This window comes from Sander lucioperca, chromosome 21 (genome assembly GCF_008315115.2).
Source record: "Sander lucioperca isolate FBNREF2018 chromosome 21, SLUC_FBN_1.2, whole genome shotgun sequence".
Classification (NCBI taxonomy): Eukaryota; Metazoa; Chordata; class Actinopteri; order Perciformes; family Percidae; genus Sander; species Sander lucioperca.
In genome coordinates, this window is record NC_050193.1 from 2340118 (window position 1) to 2353498 (window position 13381).

At 40.2% G+C, this 13381-nt stretch overlaps 1 protein-coding gene and 1 long non-coding RNA gene across 2 annotated transcripts in view; one reads left to right on the forward strand and one right to left on the reverse strand.

Moving 5' to 3' along the window:
* LOC118494130 overlaps nt 1-3149 on the forward strand; it is a 17877-nt gene extending 14728 nt beyond the window's left edge. The window contains exons 2-3 of the long non-coding RNA XR_004896192.1: nt 1173-1176; nt 3139-3149. This is a non-coding gene — a long non-coding RNA (uncharacterized LOC118494130). The remainder of the gene's footprint in view (nt 1-1172; nt 1177-3138) is intronic.
* Nucleotides 1-13381, reverse strand: part of LOC116062299 (cephalotoxin-like protein) — a 1100540-nt gene that overhangs the window by 712764 nt on the left and 374395 nt on the right. The window lies entirely within an intron of this gene.

Consider the following 13381-nt stretch of genomic DNA (forward strand, 5'->3'; position numbering starts at 1 on the left):
GGATAAAAAAATCAAATGGGATGGTCTAGTCTACGGAGCATTTCCTGTTTACAACAGATGGCTACGCCCTTACTCTTGCGTCACAAAGCGCCACTCCTGTCGCCTAGCAACCTTGACAGCAGCAGGTGAAAAACCGGAGTTGAAAATCGCTTCGAGTTTGATCTTTTCTTCATCTATTTTAAGTTAACATATTGTTCCATTAAAGCATTATATTTTATATTTTTAATCTTATTTATTTCTCTACATTTAAATTTGAAGAAATCTTTTAATGTAAAATGTGATGAATTTCTTGTCTTAATTCTATTAGTAAGTCTGAATCTTTTAGGCACTGAGAATTGAACTTCCACAAGGATTCAGAAGACAAGACAGTTTTAACCATGAGATGACCAGAGAAGTTATTCATTACTGCACCATAGTGAATAACTTGAAAATGATTAGAAACATATATTCCATCTATGCGGGTCTTTGTCTTGTGGTCAAAGCGGGTACATTGGATCCCGACAGGATTAATAGCGCGACACACATCTGTTCATTTAGCTTTACTGCATATTTCTTTTAAGAGTTTACCTTCAGTTTGCAATTTAAAAACATTGGTACTACATACGTCACTGTCATCAGTTACTGTATTGAAACCACCACACTAAATAATGTTGTAGCCAACGGTGCTGCAGCACCCCCTGGTGGTGAAGCTCTAAAACTGCAATGACAATAAAATGATGTCTTATAAATATCTCTGGTTGTTGTTTCTGTTCCACGACATTCCTTATGTCATGTTTGGGGTGTGGGATGAAGAGAGGGAACATTTTAGTAATTTTTAAAATGATTTAATTTATCTTCAGTGTGTATTGGCCAATCAGATTTATTGATTATTTATTGATATTCATGGTCTCATGGCAGAGTTTATCAGCCGAACTATAGAGCGCAAATCTATTTTTGGTGTACCGAAATCACCGTAAGGTAGAGAAACGGTGTCTTACATCTCTGCGTCTTTTTCCTGCCGCCGTGCAGGCCCAGATGGTAGCCTATATTTAGCCTAGTATGATTGTGATTTATGCATGCCTATTATAAAGAAACAAACAGTCTGTAACTTTTTAGAATTTAACACATACTGTCAAAAAAGAAAGATGTTGCATAGTCTGTTACTTTGTGGCACTTAGGCTTTTTTTTGGCAGTTATGTGGTTTATGAACACTTAATCTACTTGTGGTTGTTTTAAAATAAAATGTTCCCTCTCTTCATCCCACACCCCAAACATGACATAAGGAATGTCGTGGAACAGAAACAACAACCAGAGATATTTATAAGACATCATTTTATTGTCATTGCAGTTTTAGAGCTTCACCACCAGGGGGTGCTGCAGCACCGTTGGCTACAACATTATTTAGTGTGGTGGTTTCAATACAGTAACTGATGACAGTGACGTATGTAGTACCAATGTTTTTAAATTGCAAACTGAAGGTAAACTCTTAAAAGAAATATGCAGTAAAGCTAAATGAACAGATGTGTGTCGCGCTATTAATCCTGTCGGGATCCAATGTACCCGCTTTGACCACAAGACAAAGACCCGCATAGATGGAATATATGTTTCTAATCATTTTCAAGTTATTCACTATGATGCAGTAATGAATAACTTCTCTGGTCATCTCATGGTTAAAACTGTGTTGTCTTCTGAATCCTTGTGGAAGTTCAATTCTCAGTGCCTAAAAGATTCAGACTTACTAATAGAATTAAGACAAGAAATTCATCACATTTTACATTAAAAGATTTCTTCAAATTTAAATGTAGAGAAATAAATAAGATTAAAAATATAAAATATAATGCTTTAATGGAACAATATGTTAACTTAAAATAGATGAAGAAAAGATCAAACTCTGATGATGAGGTCATGTTAGAATTAAAAGCACAAATAGATAACTTTAATTTTTAAATATTATATAAACAGACAAATATAGATAATAGAGGAAACTTAATACACACCCTTAAAGCGGGACAACAGCAAATTCAAAGTAAATGTATTAAATCCATAAAGAAACAGGACAGTGATGTAGTGTTTGATGAATGTGTGATCAGAAAACTATGTTCAGATGCATATAGACAAATAGAAATAGATACTGGCTGTGTAAAAATATTATTAGATAAGCTTCCCTCATACAGCTCTCTAAAGGTTTCAGAGCTTGAGGGAAACATAAGAAGGGATGAAGTTTTGCAGGCCATCAAAGATCTTAATGTGGGTAAAAGTCCTGGACCTGATGGTCTGTCTACAGAGTTTGATCAGTTAAATATGGATGAAGTCTCAAACGTCCTTACAGAGATGTACAACAAAGGTCTGAACAGTGGCTGTATGGGGGATCATTTTATCAAGGTGTCATGTGTCTACTGTATAAGAAAGGTGATGAAAATGACATTGATAACTATAGACTATAATGAACACTGATTATAAAATATTAGCCAAATTATGAATAGATTAAATGATATATTTAGGGATGCACCAAATCCAGATTTTTGAGGTTCGGCCGAATACTGAACTCCACTCCACTGGTTGAGATTCTGCTGAATCCTCGTCCCATCCTCCGTCCATGATCACAGTAAACTCATTAATGAAGTAAACAGTGACTGTCCTTCCTTTGCCGTACCTGAAGTTGCTGCATTCTGGCTGCTGTCTGTAGATTCCTTCATGCACAACTTGTATTCTTTCAGATGTTTCATACCAGATGTTGTAACAGCGGTGATGTTGTGTATAGTTTAGGGTCCTCGCCACCACCAGACTAATTGGCATTACAAATTTAACATGTAGCTGGACTTGAATGGCCTTCTTTTGACTGAAAGTACTGCCAAACTACACTTTTTCTGCTCACCAGTTCCATTTTCACACAGTTCACACCATTTTCAGTTCCATGTTCGGTTCAGTGGGAAAAAATTCGAAGCTTCTGCAGAAACCCAACCCCGTCAAAAAGTCCAATATTCAGCCGAATCCTTTGAGAGAACATCGAGAGATATGATGAATAAATCTGATAAAAAAGACTTCTATAAAAGTTCTATAGAAGCTTTATTGCCAAGTACGTTTTTTACACATAGAAGGAATTTGTTTTGGTGTTGTAAGTGAATGTCATACATTCTCTAAATATAAGAATTTCCAGAGACTATCTACTGTATGGGCTGTAATGGAGTATTGTGGCTTTCCAGAAACTTGTATTCATTTGATCAGATGTCTGTATGTTAAATCTAGTGTGCGTGTCAATGTAAACGGTGTTCTAACAGAGCCCTTTAATGTGGAGCAAGGGGTGAAACAGGGCTGCCCTCTGAGTGCTGCTTTATACATCCTGGCCATTAGCCCCCTCATTAAAACCATTAACTCAGATAGTCTCACATCTGGTACACATGTTGGGCTTGCACCCAAAGTTACTGCCATGTTATGGTATTAAAAACCAGATGGAGATGGATGTGTTAACTAATCACCTGAACTTGGATCAAACGTAATATCAACATTAAAGGTGCTGTAGATAGGATTGTGAAGATCCAGGACTTAGCCAAACAATTTGAACATCAACAACTTCTCAGTCCCTCCCCCCTTTCCGCTAAAGCCCAAAACGGTCTCCTAAGCCCCTCCCCCCACAAGGAAGAATGAATGTGTGTGCATGAGCAGTGAATGACAGGCAGTTAGACACCCCCCCTGGCCCTGATTGGTGCATCTGAACAGGGAGCTGTGGATTTTTGCTAATCTCACTCCAGGCTGTAGGTGGTAGAGCTGTCAATCTTCCTCTATAATACCATTCAAATTCCATTTGATTTTTTTTTTTAATATTCGAATAATATTCGAATATTTAATGCTCAATTGCAGCCTGTAAAATAATATGTACTACACTACTCAGGCTTATGCATTGTCGATGGCATTACAAGCATGTGGTTGTTGTTACACGTTCTGTCCACTAGAGAGGCTTCTAACATCAGCCTGGCCTTGAGGCGACCTGCACACAACTTTGTTTACATTCATTTTCCACCACGAGCACACAGCGACAAACACAAATCAACAGAGAACTCTGGAATCAAACATTATCAACAAGTGTAGTGAAGCGGCTCTGTTGTAAAGGCTAACAGTGCTCGGTTAGCACAATGACATCATGTTAGAAAGCACAGCCGAAACCATTTGTCATAAACTAGGTATGTAACAAATGATGCTAACTGCATTAATAGCTACACCAAACGGGGCTGTCACTACTATTTTAGTGATTTATAAGCAACCTGTTTCTTGCAGATTGTCACGTTACTGAGAATACAGCTGTTAGAAGGTAATATATAAGTAGAAGCTAACTCTGACAGCTGTAGGGCAGCTAACATTACCTTTAGCTGTCTTCATGAAGCTCCCAGCTACGCTAACGTTACTACTGTACCTCGCGATGCGGTTAGAAAACAAGAACGAGCTAACTAATGTTAACATAAGCACTATGGCTCGGTGGAAGTCGATTTTAAAGTCATGTTAAAACTATTTCCCGTCCTTCTTACAATTTCCAGCCGCAGCCTGTCACTCCCCCGTGTACTAACATTACTCGGTATGTAACGCTAGCTCCGTAATGTTGTACTAACGTTATCTTAGACCTCACAATGCCTTGTGTTTCTCACTCCCGCTAAGTTATTGTTCATAAGACGTGACATGAGTGACACATGCGGGTAGGCCAAGGCGAGAAGAGGGAGATTAGCTAATGTTAGCCAACATATTTAAAAAAAAAAAGTCACATTCGAATAGTAATTTCAGCATTCGAATAGTATTGATTTTTTTACTATTCGAATTATATTCGAATTTCGGCATTCGTTCCAACAGCCCTAGTAGGTGGAGCCAGAGGAGCTGGATTTATTTTAAATGACCTGCTTCATGTAGTTCTACTGGAACATAAGGTCAGTTTCAGCAAATATGACAGAAAGTTAGTTTTATAAGGCTTACCTACTGCACCTTTAAAGTAAAATCATGTATAAAAGCAAAGAATATGGGGGTTTAGGGGCAGTAGAAATGGGAATAAGATTGTACATTGCCTTTGTTAAAAATGTGTCAGCAGCCATCTCCAGGAATGCTCTCTGGATCGGTGACCGCTCCAAGTGGAGGAAAAGGAGAGGGAGAGCCAGACCAGGTCCAGAATATAACCTCATTTATGGTGATTTTATGTATGAATATGAAAACCTTCAAATAGACCGGAATGGCCTCCAGAGTAAAATATTTTTTTTTATTAATGATTATAAATATGGCGGGTATATAAATTATAAACATATAACATTCAATGAAGGAACCTAGCTTTTGAAATTAAAAAAAAAAATAAGAACCTTTCTGAGAGCATTGCTGATGTGAGATGGCTGATGTCTGTAAACAGACTTGCTGTCAGAGCTGTTGTGTCTAAAACTCCAACACAAACTCAAGGATAATCAGCACTTCAACATCACATATAATGAGGTTGAGAACGTCTTTAGTAGGACCAAGATTAATAAAAGTCATGGACCTGACAACATCTGTGGGCGTGTAATTAAAACATGTACAAGAGAGCTGAGTCACATATTCCAATATGTTTTTAATAAATCCCTGCAGACGCAACATGTACCAAAAAATCTGGAAGGAAGCTGTAGTGGTTCCAGTTCCTAAAGCCTGGTTCACACGGGACGATTTTAAAATTGTCGGCCGATTTTCCAATCCTGAGAGACCCCACACACGGCGATTAAAAATCACGGTCTAACAGTTTTGGTCGTACAGCGTGTGGTGCGCAGCACACGGCAAAATCAACACATCACACACAAACCGATCTGACTCCCGAGCATTCCCAGGTCAGACGGGAAATCTCGCAAAATCCCTCGAGATCAAACGTGACTTCAGAGTAAACAATCATGGCGGACGAAGAGGATGCAGTGGCGATAGTTTGTAGTTTGTTTTTAACCGAAAAAAAACGTTATCAACAGAAAAGGCGACGGTCAAAGAAGTGGAGACAACGCCAGCATGGACTATACTTGCTATACTTATCTCCGACGTCCACCGGACTTTCTGGTTTGCCGTGCCGCCGGCTGTTTTGATTTTGTTTCCCGGTGCTTTCCTCGCCGCCTCGTCACCTCGCTTTCTGATTGGCTACACGCCACAGTCCACAGGCTGCGTGCTCGTTTGTCCCCGGGGGACACCACACACGAGGAGAAATCGGGCCAAAACAATCCCGTCCCGACGTCCTTCCGAGCAGACGAGAGCAGTCTTAACACACCACACACGGCAGGAATATCTGATCAGATTATTTTACCATAATCGGAGCATCCTTAAGATTGTCGGAAGGGGTGAATCAGGCTAAAATCGGCCTAATTATCCTGCCGTGGGAACCAGGCTTAAATGTAGCAGTTCTAAAACATTCAATGATTTTAGACCTCTCGCTCTTACTTCAATTTTAATGAAAAACTTTGAAAAATTGATAAGGTCACATATTTTAAGGATATCTGAACAGGCATTGGATCCCATGCAATTTGCCTACAGGCCATGCAGGGGTGTAGAAGACACCACTCTCACTCTGCTTCATTTGCTCTTCAAAAACCTTGAGGGAAGTCGGTCCCATGCACAAATTCTCTTTATTGATTTTTCTTCCACTTTTAATACAGTACAATCTTATATTTTAGCCAACTGCCTTGTTGAGCAAATATATTTTTGTCCTAATATTGTTGGTTGGATTTTGGATTTTTTAACAAACAGGACACAGACATTAAAGGTGAAAGGAGCTCTGTCTGGTCAGCTTTGCTCTTCCACAGGTTCACCACAGGGGTGCGTACTTTCACCACTTCTGCTCATTCTATATACGAACATGTGTATATTACAAATATGTAAATAGGACCATCATTAAATATGCGGACGACTCCGTCATAGTGAGCCTGCTCCATAAAAATGACAGAGGCCATGGACCAATTATTGAGGACTTTGTCCAATGGTGTGAGGAGTCACACCTTCAATTGAACATATCCATAACAAAGGATATGTACATTGATTTTGGAAAAACTCCAGGACATGAGGCCATAACTATAAATGGTCAACTAGTGGATCAACTAGAATCCTATAGATATCTAGGGACAATTATTGGCTCTAAATTACTGTGTACTGTTTTCTATTGTTTTTATCCATGTTTGACTGTCTTTTTATATGTTTTAATGTTTTGTGTGTTGCATGTTATGTGGTGGTCTATTAAGTTTGGTAAGGATGTCCTGCCTCTTAGACTGTAAACCTAGTTTACCTATGGGTACCAATAAAATAACCTGAACCTGAACCTGAACCTGAACTATTGATAATGCAGTCAAAAGTCTGACTTCATGGTAAATCCTTCAGTCACTCAAAGAAAGATGAATCTGATGTAACTTCAGTGCATCTGTTTACTTCTGTTATCATCCACGAGGTTATGTTTTTATTAACACAAATAAAGCTACTAGAACAGCACTCCACTTTAATAGTTTATTGCCTCACAACGGATATTTGGAGCAGCGTCCTTCCTCAGCATGTGCACAGGCAATTAGGAACAATACTCCACACACAGGTGAGTTTAATTATAGAATCAATACTCCACACACAGGTGGGTTTAATTATAGAATCAATACTCCACACACAGGTGGGTTTAATTATAGAATCAATACTCCACACACAGGTGGGTTTAATTATAGAATCAATACTCCACACACAGGTGGGTTTAATTATAGACCCAATACTCCACACACAGGTGTGTTTAATTATAGACCCAATACTCCACACACAGGTGTGTTTAATTATAGAATCAATACTCCACACACAGGTGGGTTTAATTATAGACCCAATACTCCACACACAGGTGGGTTTAATTATAGACCCAATACTCCACACACAGGTGGGTTTAATTATAGACCCAATACTCCACACACAGGTGTGTTTAATTATAGACCCAATACTCCACACACAGGTGGGTTTAATTATAGAATCAATACTCCACACACAGGTGGGTTTAATTATAGACCCAATACTCCACACACAGGTGTGTTTAATTATAGACCCAATACTCCACACACAGGTGGGTTTAATTATAGAATCAATACTCCACACACAGGTGGGTTTAATTATAGACCCAATACTCCACACACAGGTGTGTTTAATTACAGAATCAATACTCCACACACAGGTGGGTTTAATTATAGAATCAATACTGCACAAGTGGAGTCAATCATCCATAACTAGCACTTCAATCCCAACAGAGGAAGCCACAACCAATCCAGATCAGGGTTAGTAAACTCATTTATTCACACATTAATATATTAGAAATACTGGATGGTCAAAAGGATGTGGACAGTTAAGTCCAAGTCGAAACACGCATAAGACAAGTCTGAGTCAAACGGCTTGAACTCGTACTTATCACAAACAAAATCTACTAAACTGAGACAAGTCAGAGTCAGACATACTGAGACAAGACAGAGTCAAACATACTGAGACAAGACAGAGTCAGACATACTGAGACAAGTCAGAGTCAGACATACTGAGACAAGTCAGAGTCAGACACACTGAGACAAGTCAGAGTCAGACATACTGAGACAAGTCAGAGTCAGACACATTGAGACAAGTCAGAGTCAGACACATTGAGACAAGTCAGAGTCAGACATACTGAGACAAGTCAGAGTCAGACACACTGAGACAAGTCAGAGTCAGACACACTGAGACAAGTCAGAGTCAGATATACTGAGACAAGTCAGAGTCAGATATACTGAGACAAGTCAGAGTCAGATATACTGAGACAAGTCAGAGTCAGATATACTGAGACAAGACAGAGTCAGACATACTGAGACAAGTCAGAGTCAGACACACTGAGACAAGTCAGAGTCAGACATACTGAGACAAGACAGAGTCAAACATACTGAGACAAGACAGAGTCAGACATACTGAGACAAGTCAGAGTCAGACATACTGAGACAAGTCAGAGTCAGACACACTGAGACAAGTCAGAGTCAGACATACTGAGACAAGTCAGAGTCAGACACATTGAGACAAGTCAGAGTCAGACACATTGAGACAAGTCAGAGTCAGACATACTGAGACAAGTCAGAGTCAGACACACTGAGACAAGTCAGAGTCAGACACACTGAGACAAGTCAGAGTCAGATATACTGAGACAAGTCAGAGTCAGATATACTGAGACAAGTCAGAGTCAGATATACTGAGACAAGTCAGAGTCAGATATACTGAGACAAGACAGAGTCAGACATACTGAGACAAGTCAGAGTCAGACACACTGAGACAAGTCAGAGTCAGACATACTGGGACAAGTCAGAGTCAGACATACTGAGACAAGTCAGAGTCAGACATACTGAGACAAGTCAGAGTCAGACACACTGAGACAAGTCAGAGTCAGACACACTGAGACAAGTCAGAGTCAGACATACTGAGACAAGTCAGAGTCAGACATACTGAGACAAGTCAGAGTCTGATATACTGAGACAAGACAGAGTCAGACATACTGAGACAAGTCAGAGTCAGACATACTGAGACAAGACAGAGTCAGACATACTGAGACAAGTCAGAGTCAGACATACTGGGACAAGTCAGAGTCTGATATACTGAGACAAGACAGAGTCAGACATACTGAGACAAGTCAGAGTCAGACACACTGAGACAAGTCAGAGCCAGACACACTGAGACAAGTCAGAGTCAGACATACTGAGACAAGTCAGAGTCAGACATACTGAGACAAGTCAGAGTCTGATATACTGAGACAAGACAGAGTCAGACATACTGAGACAAGTCAGAGTCAGACATACTGAGACAAGACAGAGTCAGACATACTGAGACAAGACAGAGTCTGATATACTGAGACAAGTCAGAGTCAGACATACTGAGACAAGTCAGAGTCAGACACACTGAGACAAGTCAGAGTCAGACATACTGGGACAAGTCAGAGTCTGATATACTGAGACAAGACAGAGTCAGACATACTGAGACAAGTCAGAGTCAGACATACTGAGACAAGACAGAGTCAGACATACTGAGACAAGTCAGAGTCAGACATACTGAGACAAGTCAGAGTCAGACATACTGAGACAAGTCAGAGTCAGACACACTGAGACAAGTCAGAGTCAGACATACTGAGACAAGTCAGAGTCAGACATACTGAGACAAGTCAGAGTCAGACACACTGAGACAAGTCAGAGCCAGACACACTGAGACAAGTCAGAGTCAGACACACTGAGACAAGTCAGAGTCTGATATACTGGGACAAGTCAGAGTCAGACACACTGAGACAAGTCAGAGTCAGACACACTGAGACAAGTCAGAGTCTGATATACTGGGACAAGTCAGAGTCAGACATACTGAGACAAGTCAGAGTCAGACATACTGAGACAAGACAGAGTCAGACATACTGAGACAAGTCAGAGTCAGACACACTGAGACAAGTCAGAGCCAGACACACTGAGACAAGTCAGAGTCAGACACACTGAGACAAGTCAGAGTCAGACACACTGAGACAAGTCAGAGTCAGACACACTGAGACAAGTCAGAGTCAGACACACTGAGACAAGTCAGAGTCTGATATACTGGGACAAGTCAGAGTCTGAACATCCTCAATACCCAGACAAGTTGAAGTCAAGATGCTTAGGAAACTGACAAGTCAATAAGGAGTTTATAATTTTTTGGAGTAAATGAAATAAGTATGCAAGCAATAATACTATATAATTGATATGAACAGATCAATTGTATTTTGTAAGGTACTTGGTAAGCAAAATTATATTTTTTGGATGTTTAGACGTTAAAGTAGACGTCAATGAAGACGGCGATGATCAGCGGCCCGAGGCCCCCCAGTGCAGAAGCTGGTCCTCCCTCGCTTCCTCCTCCAGTCTGCTTATCACATCACCCATCTTGTTGTTATCAGGATCAGATCAAAGATGAAGGTTGTTGTTCTCTGTGTAACGCTGCAACACACAAAACTGACATACAGTGAACATGTTCATCCAACTGGAGAAAATGGACCTAAATACTTAGAAAGTGATGCCAACAAATAACTGGACTATCTGAGATCAGGGCTCCAGACTGCGACCAAATGGTCACATTTTGCGACCAAAATTTGAGAGTGTGCAACTGAATTTTACATCCAGTCGCACATGTGCAACCAGTAAATTTGCCCCCTTTTTTTACACGTTAAACGTGGAAGGGGTGCGTCAATGAATCCTGAATCTGTGGCAGGCCAAGCAGTGTGAGAAGGATAGGGAATGGCCACTGTAGGTGGCTAATGTGTGGAGGGGGAGGGTCCTAGAGATAGTCGAGCGTGCGTAAACATCTATGGGAAGGAGACAGATATCACAACCTGCTACGTGTGTCTGAACAATGAGTAAGCGAACTATTGACTCGTTCTTCCGACCTGCGGCTAGTGTGCTAGTGCCAGAGTCTACAGTGTCATAGACGGATGATGATTCAGAGTCAGAGGTTTGTGTGGCAAAAAAGGCCCCAACCCACCATTTTCGGGAAGACTGGTTTCGAGAATTCAGCTGGTTGAGGTACTGTAAGGAGACGAACTCCATGAACTGCGAATGTTGCAGTTGCTACCCTTGAACTGCGGGGAACACAAAGTTTGTCAAAAGTGCAGGCACTTCGCAGTTTAAACACAATATACTAGTTAAACACAATCTTAGCCTCAAGCATAGAGTATGCCGTGACATGTTAATAAATGAAGAAGCAACGCCACTGCCGGTTGCTTTTAGAAGACACGAGGCTGTAATACGAGAGCCTCCTAGTGGAACACAGGAGGATCTGCTCTAAGGGGGAGTGAGTAAAGGCACAAGTTGTTTAGGCCTACTTGTTCTATTGAAATGTTATTGGCCAGTGCCCCTAATGTTTACATACATTTGTTAAGTAATTGTTTTTAACTGTGAAATGACCGAAAGGTTACTAAGCACTTTGTTACTAAGCACTTTTTCATTCTGAATGTATGGTATGTTTTTTTTTTATATTTGTACTGTCATGACAGTGATGGTGCTGTCGGTTTACCTTCTATGTTGCATCTTCAAAAGTGCATAATAAAATGTGACACTGAATTTGAAACAGTACATTGTCATTTCTGAAAAAAGTATTTATTAGTAAAACAGTGGAAATTAGTAGAAATGTGAATATTTGGTTAGCATGTTGATTCACGTTGTGTGCCCCTGAACTTTCTGATTGCGCCCCTAAAATTTTCAGTTGGGGGCCACTGTGCTCCTAGTGAAAAAAGTTAGTCTGGAGCCCTGGAGAGGGACTAAGAAGGAACCTATTCACATGCCTGAAATGCCCCTGATAATGTTTGTGTTGGTTCCGTATTGAAACTGTAATTAAAATAAATGATATGTACAGTACATGATGTAAACTAAACATTAAAATGGTTAGCATGATATCATGGCCTGGGTCCTGTTAGCTTTAGCCTCAGTGTGTTAGCATGATATCATGTCAAACAGGTACAGACAGACTACAGATCAGCTGCAGAAGATGATTCCAGCTGTTCTTGATCAACAGATCAGTGACTAATCATCACTAACCTTCAGACCTCAGCTCAGAGACATTTGTCCAGACGTGCTCTCAGCTCCATTTCACTCTCCGTCTGCTGGAAATATTTTCTGTCCAAAGTTAGAACTGAACTCTGAAAGTGAAAGTTTATTCAGATGAGCATAAACAGACTGATGGAGCCCCCTGCTGCTCACTTTAGACATCTAATATCTACCAGGTAGATCCATCGGAAGACATCCTCACACTCAAATCTGATCCCAAGAAAATCTCCTAAAAATAATGTTTGACTTTATAACAAATGTTTGCTGTTTAGAGGAAACTCTGAGAACTCTGTTTAGCTCCATGTAGGAGGACTGCTGTGTGAATGCTTTACTGGGTGTGTGTGCGTGTGTGTGTGTGTGTGTGTGTGTGTGTGTGTTCTGCAATGAGATGACAATAAATCAACATGAACATAAATTGCGTGCGTTAAAGACAATCAAAACTTGAGAGAAAATGTGTGTGAATGCTGAAAAGCCGTAACTCTAAAGAGGCTAAATACACATCTGTTATAAACTCAGAACAGAAATGAGCATGAAACCTAAACAGTGATAACAGGAACACGGTTTGATATCTCAATGTCTTGTCGTTTCTTGTAAGTTTATTTGGAGTCTCTATCTGAAAGTATTGTGGGAGGAGGAGCATTTTAAAGTGGGTATATAGGTTCAAAAGAATGTGAACTGAACAAAGGCATGGTTTTATATCGCATGTTCAACATGAAATAAGAGCCAGTCAGCAGATTGGCAGTTAAAGCAGAGCATTTATTAACACAAGGAACATTCAATTCAGTTTCTTTGCTGCACGTTTCTGAGTGCATCTGAGTGAGCGAGTGTGTGTGTGCGTCTGTCTGTGTGTGTGTGTGTGTGTG